Source organism: Bufo gargarizans, chromosome 6 (assembly GCF_014858855.1).
Source record: "Bufo gargarizans isolate SCDJY-AF-19 chromosome 6, ASM1485885v1, whole genome shotgun sequence".
Lineage (NCBI taxonomy): Eukaryota > Metazoa > Chordata > Amphibia > Anura > Bufonidae > Bufo > Bufo gargarizans.
The window spans coordinates 112,877,405-112,892,994 of NC_058085.1; the positions used below are offsets into that span (position 1 = coordinate 112,877,405).

Here is a 15,590-nt window from a genome sequence, read left to right on the forward strand (position 1 = left end):
ATAGGCTCAAACGGAGTCCATCAGCGCCGTAAAGACTAAGTTCAAGTCCCAGTGTAATCTGGAGGAATCTCCGATTACTCACTTAATGAATCACCTGATTAGAGGATGGTCTGATAAATTTGTGTCTAGAAAAACTGCTAAAGTGGAGATCTGAACTTTAAGGGTGGATGGCTTAAAGTTACAGGTATGTTGAGTAAGGGACTTTGCTGCATACTGTTACTAGAAAATAAAAGCCTTCCACCTTCTGAGATAGATCTTGGAGGTTATGATTTTCCTACTCTTTAGTAAGGTAGAGATTAAAGGGTCAGAGAGAGCCTTCTTTTTCAGATTTTTGCGTTCAATCTCCATGCCGTCAACTTTAGCTGAGGGACCCTTGGATGGTGTACTGGCTCTTGTTGAAGGCGCCCTGGTAACACTGGTAGGGTCCAGGATATTTCTGGCGATAGCCTGAGTAAGAGGGGAAACCAGGACATCAGTAAGCAAGAGTCGAGAAGAACCCCTAAAAAGACTTTTTGCTGAGCCGGAATGAGGTTGGATTTTTTACATTTATGATCCATCCCAAATCCGTGAAGGTCTTTTGAACTAAAGATGTACCATAAGCTGATTTTCTGATTCTGTTAATAGGAAGTCGTCTAAATACGAAACAATTAGAACACCCTGTAGATAAGGATAACTGGTTATTCCTGCCACTACTTCTGTGAAAATTCTGGGAGCTGATGACAGGCCAAAGAAGAGCGCTTGAAACTGAAAGTGACAGAGGCGACCTCTCAAATACTGCCATCCTGAGAAATGTTTGATGATCTTTGAAAATGGGTACATGGTAGTATGCGTCCTGGAAATCCATTGTCCCCACGTAACAATGTTGAGGAAGCAGATGTATTGTTGATTTGATGGTCTCCATCTTGAACTTTTTGTAAGATAGGCTAATTATAAGTCTGAGTCTGAACAAGTGCCTAAAGGATCCCCCTGGCTTTTTTATGAAAAAAACTGGGGAATAAAATCCTCTCTGTTGTTGGCTTTCTGGAACTAGTAGTAGGACCTCTTTCTGAATCAATTTGGTTCTCTCTGTCTCTAGGGATGACTGGTACTCTTTCTTGGCCAAAGGTTTGTTGACGATAAAGTGGTTTGGTGGGCAAGTACTGAATTCTAGCATGAAACCCCTTTGAATGTCAGCTAGTATCCATATCCTATATCTCTCCAATGTGGAACTAATTTTTTTAATCTTGCTCCCAACTGGCCTCTGGCGTCATTGAGTGGTTATCAGGATTGAAGAAGAATCCCTTGTTTCTTCCTCTTGACTATTGCCATCTTCCTGAGTATTCTCTCTTCTTTTGTTCTGGTTTAGGCTTCCTTTGACTACGAAAGGAGTCTCTGATGAAAATGTTTTGAGTTAGTGGGAAAACCTTTTTTCTTATCGGAAGTCTGGTCTAAAACATCATACAACTCTGACCCCAAAAGCCTATCCCCCTCACATGGGATGGAACATAACAGTTTTTTTGAACCAGCATCTCACGACCAAGAGCGGAGCCATACGGCCCTGCGGGTGGCATTAGAAATAGCAGCTGATCTTGCTGACAACCTGACCAAATATGTTGAGGCGTCGGCCAGGAAATTTGAGGCCTGTTTAAGCATGGGCAGTGAGGCCAAAATCTCTTCCCTTGGGGTTCCTGCTGCAAGATGATCCTCTAGCTGATTAAGCCATACTGATAGGGATCTGGCAGTACAGGTGGATGTAATGCTTAGTCTGAACATGGCTGTATTAACTTCCCAAGCCTTTTTTAGAAAGTTCTCACACTTCTTTTCCATGAGATCACAACGTAATCCCATGTCCTCAAACGGGAGGGAGGATTTTTTGGGATATCTGTGCCACTGGAGCATCAATCTTTGGAGTCAGAGTCAGAAAACGTTTTCTTTTCGGGATCCTTCCACTCCCTCAAAATTAAAGCCTTGACATTTTTATGGATCAAAACCACAAGTCTTTTTCTCTCTCCTAGACCCTGAAACATTTGATTCTGGATGGAGCGACTTTTATTTAGACTCCTCCAGGTGCATAGTAGCTCTTATAGTTTTTAAGCGACTGTCTGTATCTTCAGGGAGAAACAATGGTCTCCCCTGCCTGTCGTCAGATGAATCAGAGTCTATGTCGGAAGCAATTTTCCCTTCATCCAAATCCAACCCGAATAACTGGGAATTCTGGGATATTTGAGACAGAGGATTGCGGACGGTGAAGAGGGAAGTAACCTAGACTGCACTGCAGCATTAACCTCTTCACGAATCATACTCCGCATGGAGTCTAAGGAGGAAGGAGATTCTCCAGCCACCATTTTTTCAGCACATTTCGGGCAAAGTTATTTCTTGGCTTTAGATATAAATTACTCCCTGCAGATGGCGCATTTTTTGCGACTAGAATCAGACCCAGGTGCCTTGGAGGTGTCTCTACACTACAAAAATAAATAGGGTTCAGAACTCCCTCAGGAATAGACACCAGCACCAGGCACCCAAGGTGGATAGGCGTAACATCACCCATATCTACCCAAGTCAGGAGAGGAGGCTTACCGGACTGATGGTGCTTGCAGTCATATCCAGAGGCTTGCGGGCGGTATCTGGGTCAGTAGGCGCCGACATTGCAGGGAAAAGAACAGCACTTGTCGCTGCTCCCTGAATTTGGCCTCCATTTAAATCTCCCGGCCTCCTGAGAGACGTCTGTGATGTCATGACGTTCATACATACATGCATCGCAGTGGAATGATGTCACGACGCACGCAACTCCTGCCCAGAACGAGACACCCTCCAGGGAGTCTCTGCCCACTAGATACCACAAGGAAACTGCTGCGCTCCCCAAACTGAGCAAGCAGAATAAAGCCTGAGGCTGCCTTCCACGAGGACTCATGCCAAAGGTACAGGGAAGGGAGGTTGCATGGCTCCGGAGCCCCTGACCACTGCAACGGCCCTCCCAACTAGTGGGGAAAGAGACCAGGCCGTGTGCCATGTTCACAGTGAACCTACTCAGAAACACAGGAGGAGCTTCCACGCTATCTGGGACAGGAAACAACGCTGATTAGGTAAGGAGAGGAGGCCTTTTTAAAGTGTGAGCTTCCGTGTTGTTTCCTGTCCTGGGGGCGGGGAGTACCATCCCGTCAGTGCCGTTGAGGGGAAAAGTTAATACAAGCCACTTACTAATGTATTGCGATTGTCCATATTGCTTCCTTTGCTGGCTGGATTCATTTTTCCATCACTTTATGCACTGCTCATTTCCATGGTTACAGACCACCCTGCAATCCATCAGTGGTGGTCGTGTTTGCACAATTTAGGAAAAAGCACTAGTCTACGTGAGCTGCCAAGGTCCCAGCCACCAGAGAGGCTGACTTTTTCCCTACAGTGTGCAATAACGACCACCACTGATGGATTGCAGGGTGGTCTGTAACCATGGAAACGAGCAGTGCATAACGTGATGGAAAAATAAATCCAGCCAGCAAAGGAAGCAATATGGGTAATAAGTAGAGATGAGTGAATTTCAGATTTTGAAATTCGTTCACTGGTAAAATGTGAATTGCGTTATGGATTCCGTTACCATGCACCATAACGCAATTCTATCACGGAATGCCTTTAGAGGCATTCCGTCATAACAGAAGTCTATGGGCTGCAAAACGGATCCGTCCTGTTTACTTTATGCACGGGAAGTGCGATAGTTCTACTCTCCTCTGTGCCGGCATCAACGTGTATTGACAGTGGGACACATGACCGCCTCAGCCAATCACAGGTGAGTATCATCGACTGAGGGTCTGCCACGTCTGGAGGTCTGATTACCTCTTGGATAACCCCATTAATTTACAATAAAAACAAGAATTTCTCCAGAATGCAGGCACCAATCTGGATGGGAAAAAGAGTGTTTTACTCAGGAGACCAATGCACATCTGACAACTTGTTTGGATTGATATGCAGGTACGTGGTGACAGATTCCTTTTATGATGTGCCAATTACATGCTGCAGGAAGGGGTTAAAGTAGAACTCTTCTTGTGACAGCACCCCCAATGTAAAGCTGCTTTAAGAACAGCCGATACTGAGGGGAAGGAAGCTGGCAGTGACTCAACAAACAGAGGAAATGTAGTATTTTTACAGCACTCACTGAATTCAATGGGCGGCCATATTATATGTAGACCTTCGGAGGTAGAGACCCTCCTGAGGATAGGTCATCAGTATTAAAAAGAGGACAACCCCTTTAAAGGGCATCTGTCAGCAGATCTGTACCTATGAAACTCACTGAAGACATCTGTGTTGGTCCCATGTTCATTTGTATCCGCATTGCTGAGAAAAATTATGTTTTAATATATGCAAATCAGCCTCTAGGTGTAACGGCAACGCCCCCATTGATCCTAGAGGCCGATTTGCATATTAAAACATAATTTTTCTCAGCAATGCGGGCACATATGAACATGAGACCAACACAGATGTCTTCAGCTGCCAAGTGCACTTACTACAGGTCAGCCAGTTTTATTATATGTACAAATCTGCTGACAGATGTCATGGGTGATCACCTTTGCATAATCATTAAGAAGGGACAATTATTGAACAATTTTTTTTAGAAAGACCCCAAGATATTTTATTCTGCATCCAATCCCATTCATTTCTGTGTCCACAGAAAAAAAAAAAAAAAAAAACAGCATAAGGATGCCGGCTATGTGCAGTCACATCCGTATGTCCATTTGAAAACTTAGGGTACTTTCACATTAGCGTTTTTGTTTTCCGGTATTGAGTTCCGTCACAGCGGCTCAATACTGGAAAACAAATGATCAGTTTTATCCTAATGAATTCTGAATGGAGAGCAATCCGTTCAGGATGCATCAGGATGTCTTAAGTTCAGTCCCGCTTACGTTTTTTGGCCGGAGAAAACATTGCAGCCTGCAGCAGTTTTCTCTCCTTCCACAAATACTGATCACTTGCTGGAATGCCGACTCCGGCATTAAAGGGGTTCTGCACTTTGTTTTAACTGATGATCTATCCTCTGGATAGATCATTAGCTTCCGATCGCCGGGGGTCCGGCACCCGGGACCCCCGCCGATCAGCTGTTTTTGAAGGCAGCGGTGCTCTAGCAGTGCCGCTGCCTTCTCACTGTTTACCGCCGGCTTACCGACGTCACGACTGGTATCAAGTGGCCTGGGCGGGGCTAAGCTTCATTCAAGTGAACAGAGCTTAGCCCCGCCCACGCTAGTTGATACTAGTCGTCACGTCAGTGGGCCGGTGTACAGTGAGAAGGCCGCGGCACCCGGGACCGCCGCCGATCAGAAGCTAATGATCTATCCAGAGGATCATTTAAAACAAAGTGCAGAACCCCTTTAATTTACATTGAAGTGTATTAGTGCCGGATCGGCATTAAAGGGAGTCTGTCAGCACATTTACCCCTTTTTAACAGTTCCCATAGCGCTGTAGCCGCAACACAGATGATTAAAACGGTACCTTTATATGCTTTTGTGGACTTGTAAAACTGCCGAAAATGAACTTTGATGCATATGTAAATGAGGGCTTGCAAGTGCCCAGGGCCGCGTCCACCGCGTTGGTGCCCAGGCAGCTCTGCCTCTTCGGCTCTTATCCCCGTCCAGCCTCATCCTCTGCCCGCCCATCTGTTTTCTCTCCCCCTCAGCAAGATCCCGCGCCTGCGCGCTTACTTTCATGCCCCGGCAAGGAAGTAAGCGCGCAATCTCGCTGAGGGGGAGAGAAAACAGATGAGCGGGCAGAGGACGAGGCTGGGCGGGGATAAGAGCCGAAGAGGCAGAGCTGGGCACTTGCAAGCCCTCATTAACATATGCATCAAAGTTCGTTTTTGGCAGTTTTACAAGTCCACTGAAGCATATAAAGGTACCGTTTTAATCATCATGTTGCGGCTACAGTGCTATGGGAACTGTTAAAAAGGGGCAAATGTGCTGACAGACTCCCTTTAAGTGTTCCGGCCTGCACATGCCTAGACCTTTAAAAAATGCAAAAAAATGTTATACCGGACCAATTTTTCCGGACGACACCGGAGAGACGGATCTGGTATTTCAATGCATTTGTCAGACGGATTTGCACCCGGATCCATCTGACAAATGCCTGCCAGAATCCTCTGCTGCAAGTGTGAAAGTACCCTTACAGAACATGTCCTATTCTTGTCATTTCTAGTGATGAGAGACGAAAAAAAAAAACGGCGTGCACACAGAAGGTATCCATAATTTGTGGATCGATGGTTTGTGGACTGAAATACAGACGTGGTCGTGTGAATGAGGCCCTAAACTGATGAAAGAGTGTCATGGAGCTGGGACGCCCAGCAGTTGACTGGAATATGTGGAGGAATCTTATAAAAAGTATTCAATTCCCCTACAGTGCCACCACAGGCAAGAAGCAGCATTACAGTCCCCACTGAAATGAATTGCAACCTCATAAAAGTGAATGCAAGCTGCTGCTGCAGCCACGAAACGGGGAGGGGGGGGGGGGGACCCAAAGCTGCTGGATTTATGGCAATGTGTGTGTTGTGGACACTTCACATTGCAATACTGCAATCTATAGCCACGGGACATGTAGCCCATGGCATACGGATCCTTTTCTGCAACTGTTCTGTGCTCTGGCTGCTTCTATATCTGGAGACTTACCTAATGGGAATCTGTCACCAGCGACCTCCCTATCCAACCGCTTGCGTAGTTGCGGGTCTGATTGAAAAACTTTATTTCTTTTGTTGACCAAAAGCCTCGTTACCGAGATATACCTTTTCTTTACATGGAAATTAGGCCTTTGGTGCAATGAGTACATAACTAATGCTCTAGTTACACCCAAGCCCCACTCATTTCTGTGCTCAGCCCATCCTTTACTTTGCCAATGCCAGGCCCTGTCAATCAAAGCAGGGAGGGAGGGGTCAACCACAAAAAGGAGGGGATCCTTGGTCTAACAAGAGCAATGGCAACACCCTTATTGCACCAAAGGCCTGATTTACATATCTCAGTAACATGGCCTTGGATCCAGCGTTTTAATTAGGAGAACCACAGCTATGTGTCTGTGCAAACAGTTGGATAGGGCGGTCGCTGGTGATGGATTCTTTCTGGCAGCATTGATGGCCTATCCTCAGGATTTGTGGGGTTCCAACTCCCGGCCATAACGCTACCCAGAAATGACTACATGGAGAAAACCGCAAACCGGAGGCTCGATGCCTCCGACCGCAGCGAACCCTGCAATAAGGGCGCATTCACACATGGCAGAGTCCACTGTGACTGAAGATCAGTGCCATTCACCTGGATGGGGATGTTTTGGCAATAAGCACATGGATTGCTGCAGGTCCCCTTCAGGTGAATGGAGGGGACAATGAAAAATCTGCTGCGTGTGTGAACGCGCCCTAATGGATCAATGGAAATCTTCACAAAGCCCCATTTTCCTACTGAATTAACTCTTTACATTCTGGGGGATGGGAACAATAATTAGGGCCATTCCCCCACATAAATGTACAGACATATGACAGAAACCATATGTGTCACCCGTCCATGGTGACAGGGGAGGCGAGGTGGACGCGACAGACGACCGGAGGTGACAGGGGATGAGAATACCAGGAGCAGGCCGCTAGCATCCCCGCCCTTGTAGGCAGCGACTCCCCGAGAGCCCTGACTGAGCTCACCGGAAGCCCGCGCCCCGCCCATCCCCCCTCCTATCATTGAGCTCCCCCCGCACCTGAGAACCTGCTGTCCGGTGATAACGTGCTGATATTAACCCGAGCGAGCTCTGCTTCCTCGCTGTCCCTTCTGCAGACTCAACGCCGTTCTACTTCCGTTCTAGCCGCCACTTCCGCTTCCTACAAGCCCCTCCCCTCTCATCACCCGTCTCTCAGCGCGGGACCAGCGGCTGCCGGGAGAAGGAGGGGGGAAGGGGGTGAGCTCATTGTCGCCTTAGCAACCGCAGTGACGTCATCGGGTGCAGCAGTGCGGGAGAGGGGAGGAAGTGAGTCTGGGCGGGAAGGGGAGAAGCGTCAGCGGTAAAGGATGTCAGTGAGTGCCGGATAATGGCGCCCTGGTGTCAATGACAGGGTGATGAGGAGACGTTACTGCGGCTGGTGTGTGCACTGGCGTCATTTCTCACGTCAGTAATTGAGGCACTAGTGTATTCTGAAGGCAGAGCCCCTCGTGTGTCCTTGAGGTTTGCAGGGAGAGTCTATGGCCCAGGTATTGGGGGCACATTTTTCATTCGGGATAACGCAATGCTTAGTGATGTGTTCACACTGGCTGACCTTTCAGATGCAGTGGGCCCCATGTAGCTAGCTGGCTGCAATGTCACCTGGGAGCCACGCCTAGAAGGGTGTCGCTACCATCACACCATGGTGTGAACATACCCTTAAAGGGAACCTGTCATCATCTTTATGCTGCCCATACTAACGGCAGAATAAGGTACAGATGATTTCAGCGGTCTGTCATTTATAAGTTAATAGTAAGTGGTTGCCGAGAACCAACATCACAATCATTGCAGACTAGGCCTGGAAAAGAGTCCTGGCCACCTGAGAAGAGTCCTGGTCATTCATGAATTCCTGCTGGTATTTATATATAAATACATGTCTGCGCTGAATTTGGCACATGGTACATCAGATGCTTAGAAAGGTTTTAGAGTGTTCCAACTTTCTAGGACATCTTTCTTGAGGAATTCACAAAAAAAAAAGCAATATGACCCGTATTAGCCAATGGGAGCTTGCAGATCATTCAGATTCTGACGCAAGGTCACGTGACCCTTATTGGCAGGTCCTTCATCTTCGCCGCAATGACGTTCCCATTTTTACTCCAGGTTTCTATGACAACACTGACATTTTTCTTCACTGTTGTGGGGGGTGCACTGTGTGCCAGGCAGCAGGTAAGTATGTTCTGGAGGAGAGGCCGGGCATTCTGGGGGTTATTTTAGGGATTGGATAACCCCTTTAAGCCTCATACACACGTCTGTGTCTGTGCTCAAATCCATGAAAAGGTGGTAAGTGATTCCCCTGTGAAAATGTCTGGAAAGGGTCCGTGTGTCTGTTTTTGCATCTGTGGTTTTCACGGACCCATAGGCTATAGTGGGTGTGATCCATACGTTACAATGAATGGCGATGTGTGCTGTCCATGGACCACTGATGTGTGAATGAGGTTTCTGGCTGTCAGCTGGGCGTATACCCATGGTACTGTGTCCCCCAATGCATCCTATGAGAACAGGATTTTACGGTGTGTACAAAAATCCAGTTTTTGGGGCGATGTGGAGGTCACTATTATGGACTCCCCACTCGCACAGCTGCAGTCACAGATGTTTTTATTGCTTCCTGTGCTGGCGGGATTCATTTTTCCATCACATTATATACTGCTCGATTCCAGAGCTGGCACCAGTGGTCGTATAGTTAACAGGCAGTTGGCAAGCGGTTAGGGGACTGTTCAGATCAGCATTCCTAATATTGCAGTTAGGTCAGGGAACATGTGAATGCTGACAGTAGAGGGTTCACCTCCTTTTATTGAGTCCTGGGGTATTCCTGAGATGATTATATGAGGACAAGACAACTCAGGGTCCATTGAAAAACATATAAAACACAGAGAGAATGCACCAAACAGATATAACACTGACTATGCTGGCAAGACATAAATACAGGTATTAAAAGCTGAGACTTTTGCCAATATATTCCAGTCATGGAGATATCGGAGCCCATCATGCACCACGTCACGGTTCTCAGCATGGCAAGGGGTTCCTAACCGCTGCTCTAACTATGGTGTGAACACGGTCTGAAGGTGATATAATTCAACTCGCAGCCAAGCTTCCCACAAATGCCCAGCATGTATACTGCGGTAGTACTATGTGAATGAAGCCAGGCCGCGAGCCACACCCACACCAGACCATGTGATGGAGGTTACCAGGTGCAAAAGAGTGTTAGAATGCCAAGTAAAGGCAAACGCACTCAAATCTAACAAGGCAGAAACCAAAAAAATATAGTGGCCACAGAATTGCCACAATATTATTTTTTTGTTTTTTGGTTTCTGCCTTGTTAGATTTGAGTGCGTTTGCCTTTACTTGGCGTTCTAACACTCTTTTGCACCTGGTAACCTCCATCACATGGTCTGGTGTGGGTGTGGCTCGCGGCCTGGCTTCATTCACATAGTACTACCGCAGTATACATGCTGGGCATTTGTGGGAAGCTTGGCTGCGAGTTGAATTATATCACCTTCAGACCGTGTTCACACCATAGTTAGAGCAGCGGTTAGGAACCCCTTGCCATGCTGAGAACCGTGACGTGGTGCATGATGGGCTCCGATATCTCCATGACTGGAATATATTGGCAAAAGTCTCAGCTTTTAATACCTGTATTTATGTCTTGCCAGCATAGTCAGTGTTATATCTGTTTGGTGCATTCTCTCTCTGTGTTTTATATGATTAATTGCTACATTCTGTGTAGTTTGCTCTTGTGGTGCATGTGGACCGCGCCGACATCCTCCATTGTATGCATAATTTGCTGGGGTTAGTCGATTACTGCGGTCCACATGCGGTCGGGTTGCTCCCCCAATAAAAGACACGCCACAGTGTCAGGGGTTGAGCAGCTCCTCCAGAATTGCCACTATATTTTTTTGGTTTCTGTCTCCATTGAAAAACAGCAGAGCTATCAGCAAAACCAAATATACGACTTGTTCTCAAGGGGTTATGGCACGCCTCCCAACAAAAGCAGCAATCGCTCATCCCCACTGTGTCCATGGGGCACAATATGGCAGCAGTGATGTTATTCACCTCTGTTCTGCGCCTGGACAGGTAGACCATCCAGTGGTGATGGGGGTGAATCATGTCACCGCCACCATATTGTGCCCTATGGACGCAGCAGGGATGAGTGGTGATTGTTTACACAGCATGCAGGTGCAGACCTGGGAGCGTTCACGGTGCCGGTCACAGCACAGCAGACTAAAGAGGGGGGAAGACCGAGCCTGCAAGGTGAGCAGCGGCATCCGGAGCACGAAAGGTGAGTGTATATTTTTATTTATTTATTTTTTATTTCATTTGAGGCTGATGGATGCGGCTGGGGGCTGAAGAGAGACTACTGGGGTCATGTATGAGGCATATGGCTCTTATCTGAGGTCTGATTGGGGGTCATTTACATTGGTGTCTGAGCTGAGGTCTTATTGGGGTTTTTATTAACCTTAGGGGTCTAATTGGTGGATTGACCTGAGGTGTCATGAAAAATATTTTTTTCTTATTGTGCCCCTCTAAAACCTAGGTGCGTCTTATAGTAACATAGTACATAAGGCAGAAAAAAGACATTTGTCCATCCAAGGCAAAAAACAACAACCTGTGAGGTAGAAGCCAATTTTCTCCACTTTAGGGAAATAAAAAATTCCTTCCAGACTCCAATCAGAACAATTCCCTGGATCAGCGACCCATCTCTAGTAGCTAGTCTGTCATATTATTACGCTCCAGAAATCCATCCAGGCCCCTCTTGAATTCCTTTATTGTACTCACCATCACCACCTCCTCCGGCAGAGAGTTCCATAGTCTCACTGCTCTTACTGTAAAGAATCCTCCTCTATGTTTGTGTACAAACCTTCTTTCCTCCAGACGCAGAGGATGTCCCCTCGTCACAGTCCTGGGATAAATAGATGATGGGAGAGATCTCTGTACTGACCCATGATATATTTATCAAGTGTTTTATCATTTAGTATGTACGGGTGACTTGCATTATTCCTTGACATGTGCATAACTTTACATTTGTCAGTGTTAAACCTCATCTGCCACTTCTCTGCCCAAGCCTCCAATCTATCCAGATCCCTCTGTAGCAGTATACCGTCCTCTTCAGTGTTACCTACTTTACACAGTTTAGTGTCATCTGCGACAATTGATATTTTACTGTGCAAGCCTTCTACAAGATCATTAATAAATATATTGAAGAGAATAGGGCCCAATACTGACCCCTGAGGTACCCCACTAGTGACAGTGACCCAATCTGAGTGTGTACCACTAATAACCACCCTCTGTTTTCTATCACTGAGCCAGTTACTTACCCACTTACAGACGTTTTCTCCCAGTCCGAGCATTCTCATTTTATATACTAACCTTTTTGTGGTACAGTATAGGTAAAAAAATGTGGTATGTGACATACAAATGAACGTCACGCAATGAATAGATTACGACCTATTTGCAATGGTATTTACCAACAAGCCAACCCTTTGAAGGGGAGTTCCGGCAGGCTAAAATGTTTTTAGAAGGCGCATAAAGGTTCCTGACGCTCGCCTAGTCCCTGCTGGTCTCCTTTTCCTGTTCCCACATGAAAACAGAGGAACTAGCAGGAGTCTCCCATTCAGCCATTTACAGGCTGCAGTGGTCCCCTGCTGGCTGAGGGGGCATTTCCTGTGTGTCCGGTACATGGAATCGGAGAGCAACAGTGACAGGCATGCATGTTGCGACCACAAGAGTGAGCGACTGTTCGTTCTCTGCTACCTGGAAGTGTTGCAGTGTATGTACAGTCTCTGCTGCGTAAGCAGAGCGTCTGCACTTGCGCCGCTACTCGTTTTGGAATGCCCTATCAGGGCTCCAGATGGCGACCAAAATGGTCGCCAATGCGACTTAGAATTTACAAATGGCGACAAGACTTTTTAGTCTTGTCGCCATTTGCGACTAGACCCTCCGCGGCAGCTCTGCAGTAGAACAGCGACTGTCACAGGAGCTGATAGTTCTCTGCCCCGCCGCCGATGTTCTCCTCAGTCTGAGTCAGTGAGTCACAGCACACAGAGCCGCTGGCAGCAGGGAGGGGAGGGGCTCGGGAGGAGTGTAATCTGATCCTAGAGTGGAAGCTGCTTCTGCCAGCCCCTCCCCACCCACCAACCAATCAGAGCTGAGGCAAGCACTAGCAGCTCTGAGTCTGGGTCACACACTGTACAGGGAGTCTAAGAATCAAATGAGTCACAGGTGAAAAGAATCTAAAGATCCGACTTAGTGACTCATTCGATTCTTTCTTAGACTCCCTGTACAGTGTGCCCCCCCCAAAACCCCAGTATAAGAAACATTGGTGGCACAGTGTGCCCCCCCAACACCCCAGTATAAGAAACATTGGTGGCACAGTGCGCCCCCCAACACCCCAGTATAAGAAACATTGGTGGCACAGTGCGCCCCCCCCCAACACCCCAGTATAAGAAACATTGGTGGCACAGTGCGCCCCCCCAACACCCCAGTATAAGAAACATTGGTGGCACAGTGCGCCCCCCCAACACCCCAGTATAAGAAACATTGGTGGCACAGTGTGCCCCCCCAACACCCCAGTATAAGAAACATTGGTGGCACAGTGTGCCCCCCAACACCCCAGTATAAGAAACATTGGTGGCACAGTGTGCCCCCCCAACACCCCAGTATAAGAAACATTGGTGGCACAGTGCGCCCCCCCAACACCCCAGTATAAGAAACATTGGTGGCACAGTGCGCCCCCCCCAACACCCCAGTATAAGAAACATTGGTGGCTCAGTGGGAAGTACCAATGAGGGTTAAAAAATACTTAAATTAACTCACCTCCTCCAGTTGATCGCGTGGCTGCCGGTCTCCTGTTCTTTCTTCAGGACCTGTGGTGATGTCACTGAGCTCATCACATGGTCCATTACCATGGTGATGAATCATCTTATGTATGATGTGATGAGCACAGTGATGTCACCACAGGTCCTGAAGAAAGAACAGGAGACGATCAATTGGAGGAGGTGAGTTAATTTTTTATTTATTTTTTTTAACCCTCATTGGCACTGCACACTGCGCCACCAATGTTTATTATATTGAGGGGGGGGGGGCACACTGCGCCACCAATGTTTATTATACTGGGGTGTTGGGGGCGCACTGCGCCACCAATGTTTATCATACTCGGGTGTTGGGGGGGGGGGGGCACACTACGCCACCCATGTTTATTATATTGGGGGGGGGGCACACTACGCCACCCATGTTTATTATATTGGGGGGGGCACACTACGCCACCCATGTTTATTATATGGGGGGGGCACACTACGCACCCATGTTTATTATATTGGGGGGGGCACACTACGCCACCCATGTTTATTATATTGGGGGGGGCACACTACGCCACCCATGTTTATTATATTGGGGGGGGCACACTACGCCACCCATGTTTATTATATTGGGGGGGGCACACTACGCCACCCATGTTTATTATATTGGGGGGGGCACACTACGCCACCCATGTTTATTATATTGGGGGGGGCACACTACGCCACCATGTTTATTATATTGGGGGGGGCACACTACGCCACCCATGTTTATTATATTGGGGGGGGCACACTACGCCACCCATGTTTATTATATTGGGGGGGGCACACTACGCACCCATGTTTATTATATTGGGGGGGGCACACTACGCCACCCATGTTTATTATATTGGGGGGGGCACACTACGCCACCCATGTTTATTATATTGGGGGGGGGCACACTACGCCACCCATGTTTATTATATTGGGGGGGGGCACACTACGCCACCCATGTTTATTATATTGGGGGGGGGCACACTACGCCACCCATGTTTATTATATTGGGGGGGGGCACACTACGCCACCCATGTTTATTATATTGGGGGGGGGCACACTACGCCACCCATGTTTATTATATTGGGGGGGGCACACTACGCCACCCATGTTTATTATATTGGGGGGGGGCACACTACGCCACCCATGTTTATTATATTGGGGGGGGCACACTACGCCACCCATGTTTATCATACTGGGGGGGGCACACTACGCCACCCATGTTTATTATATTGGGGGGGGCACACTACGCCACCCATGTTTATTATATTGGGGGGGGCACACTACGCCACCCATGTTTATCATACTGGGGGGGGCACACTACGCCACCCATGTTTATCATACTTGGGGGGGGCACACTACGCCACCCATGTTTATCATACTGGGGGGGGCACACTACGCCACCCATGTTTATCATACTGGGGGGGGCACACTACGCCACCCATGTTTATCATACTGGGGGGGGCACACTACGCCACCCATGTTTATCATACTGGGGGGGGCACACTACGCCACCCATGTTTATCATACTGGGGGGGGCACACTACGCCACCCATGTTTATCATACTGGGGGGGGCACACTACGCCACCCATGTTTATCATACTGGGGGGGGCACACTACGCCACCCATGTTTATCATACTGGGGGGGGCACACTACGCCACCCATGTTTATCATACTGGGGGGGGCACACTACGCCACCCATGTTTATCATACTGGGGGGGGGCACACTACGCCACCCATGTTTATCATACTGGGGGGGGCACACTACGCCACCCATGTTTATCATACTGGGGGGGGCACACTACGCCACCCATGTTTATCATACTGGGGGGGGCACACTACGCCACCCATGTTTATCATACTGGGGGGGGCACACTACGCCACCCATGTTTATCATACTGGGGGGGGCACACTACGCCACCCATGTTTATCATACTGGGGGGGGCACACTACGCCACCCATGTTTATCATACTGGGGGGGGCACACTACGCCACCCATGTTTATCATACTGGGGGGGGCACACTACGCCACCCATGTTTATCATACTGGGGGGGGCACACTACGCCACCCATGTTTATCATACTG

General features: G+C 48.1%; 1 protein-coding gene across 1 annotated transcript in view; it reads right to left on the bottom strand.

Annotated features, from left to right (window-relative positions):
* Nucleotides 1-7,841, bottom strand: part of YWHAB (tyrosine 3-monooxygenase/tryptophan 5-monooxygenase activation protein beta) — a 39,693-nt gene extending 31,852 nt beyond the window's left edge. Inside the window, exon 1 of the mRNA XM_044296084.1 lies at nt 7,684-7,841. The gene's annotated coding sequence lies outside the window, so the exon portion shown is untranslated. The remainder of the gene's footprint in view (nt 1-7,683) is intronic.
* Between the last annotated feature and the right edge of the window lie 7,749 nt (nt 7,842-15,590).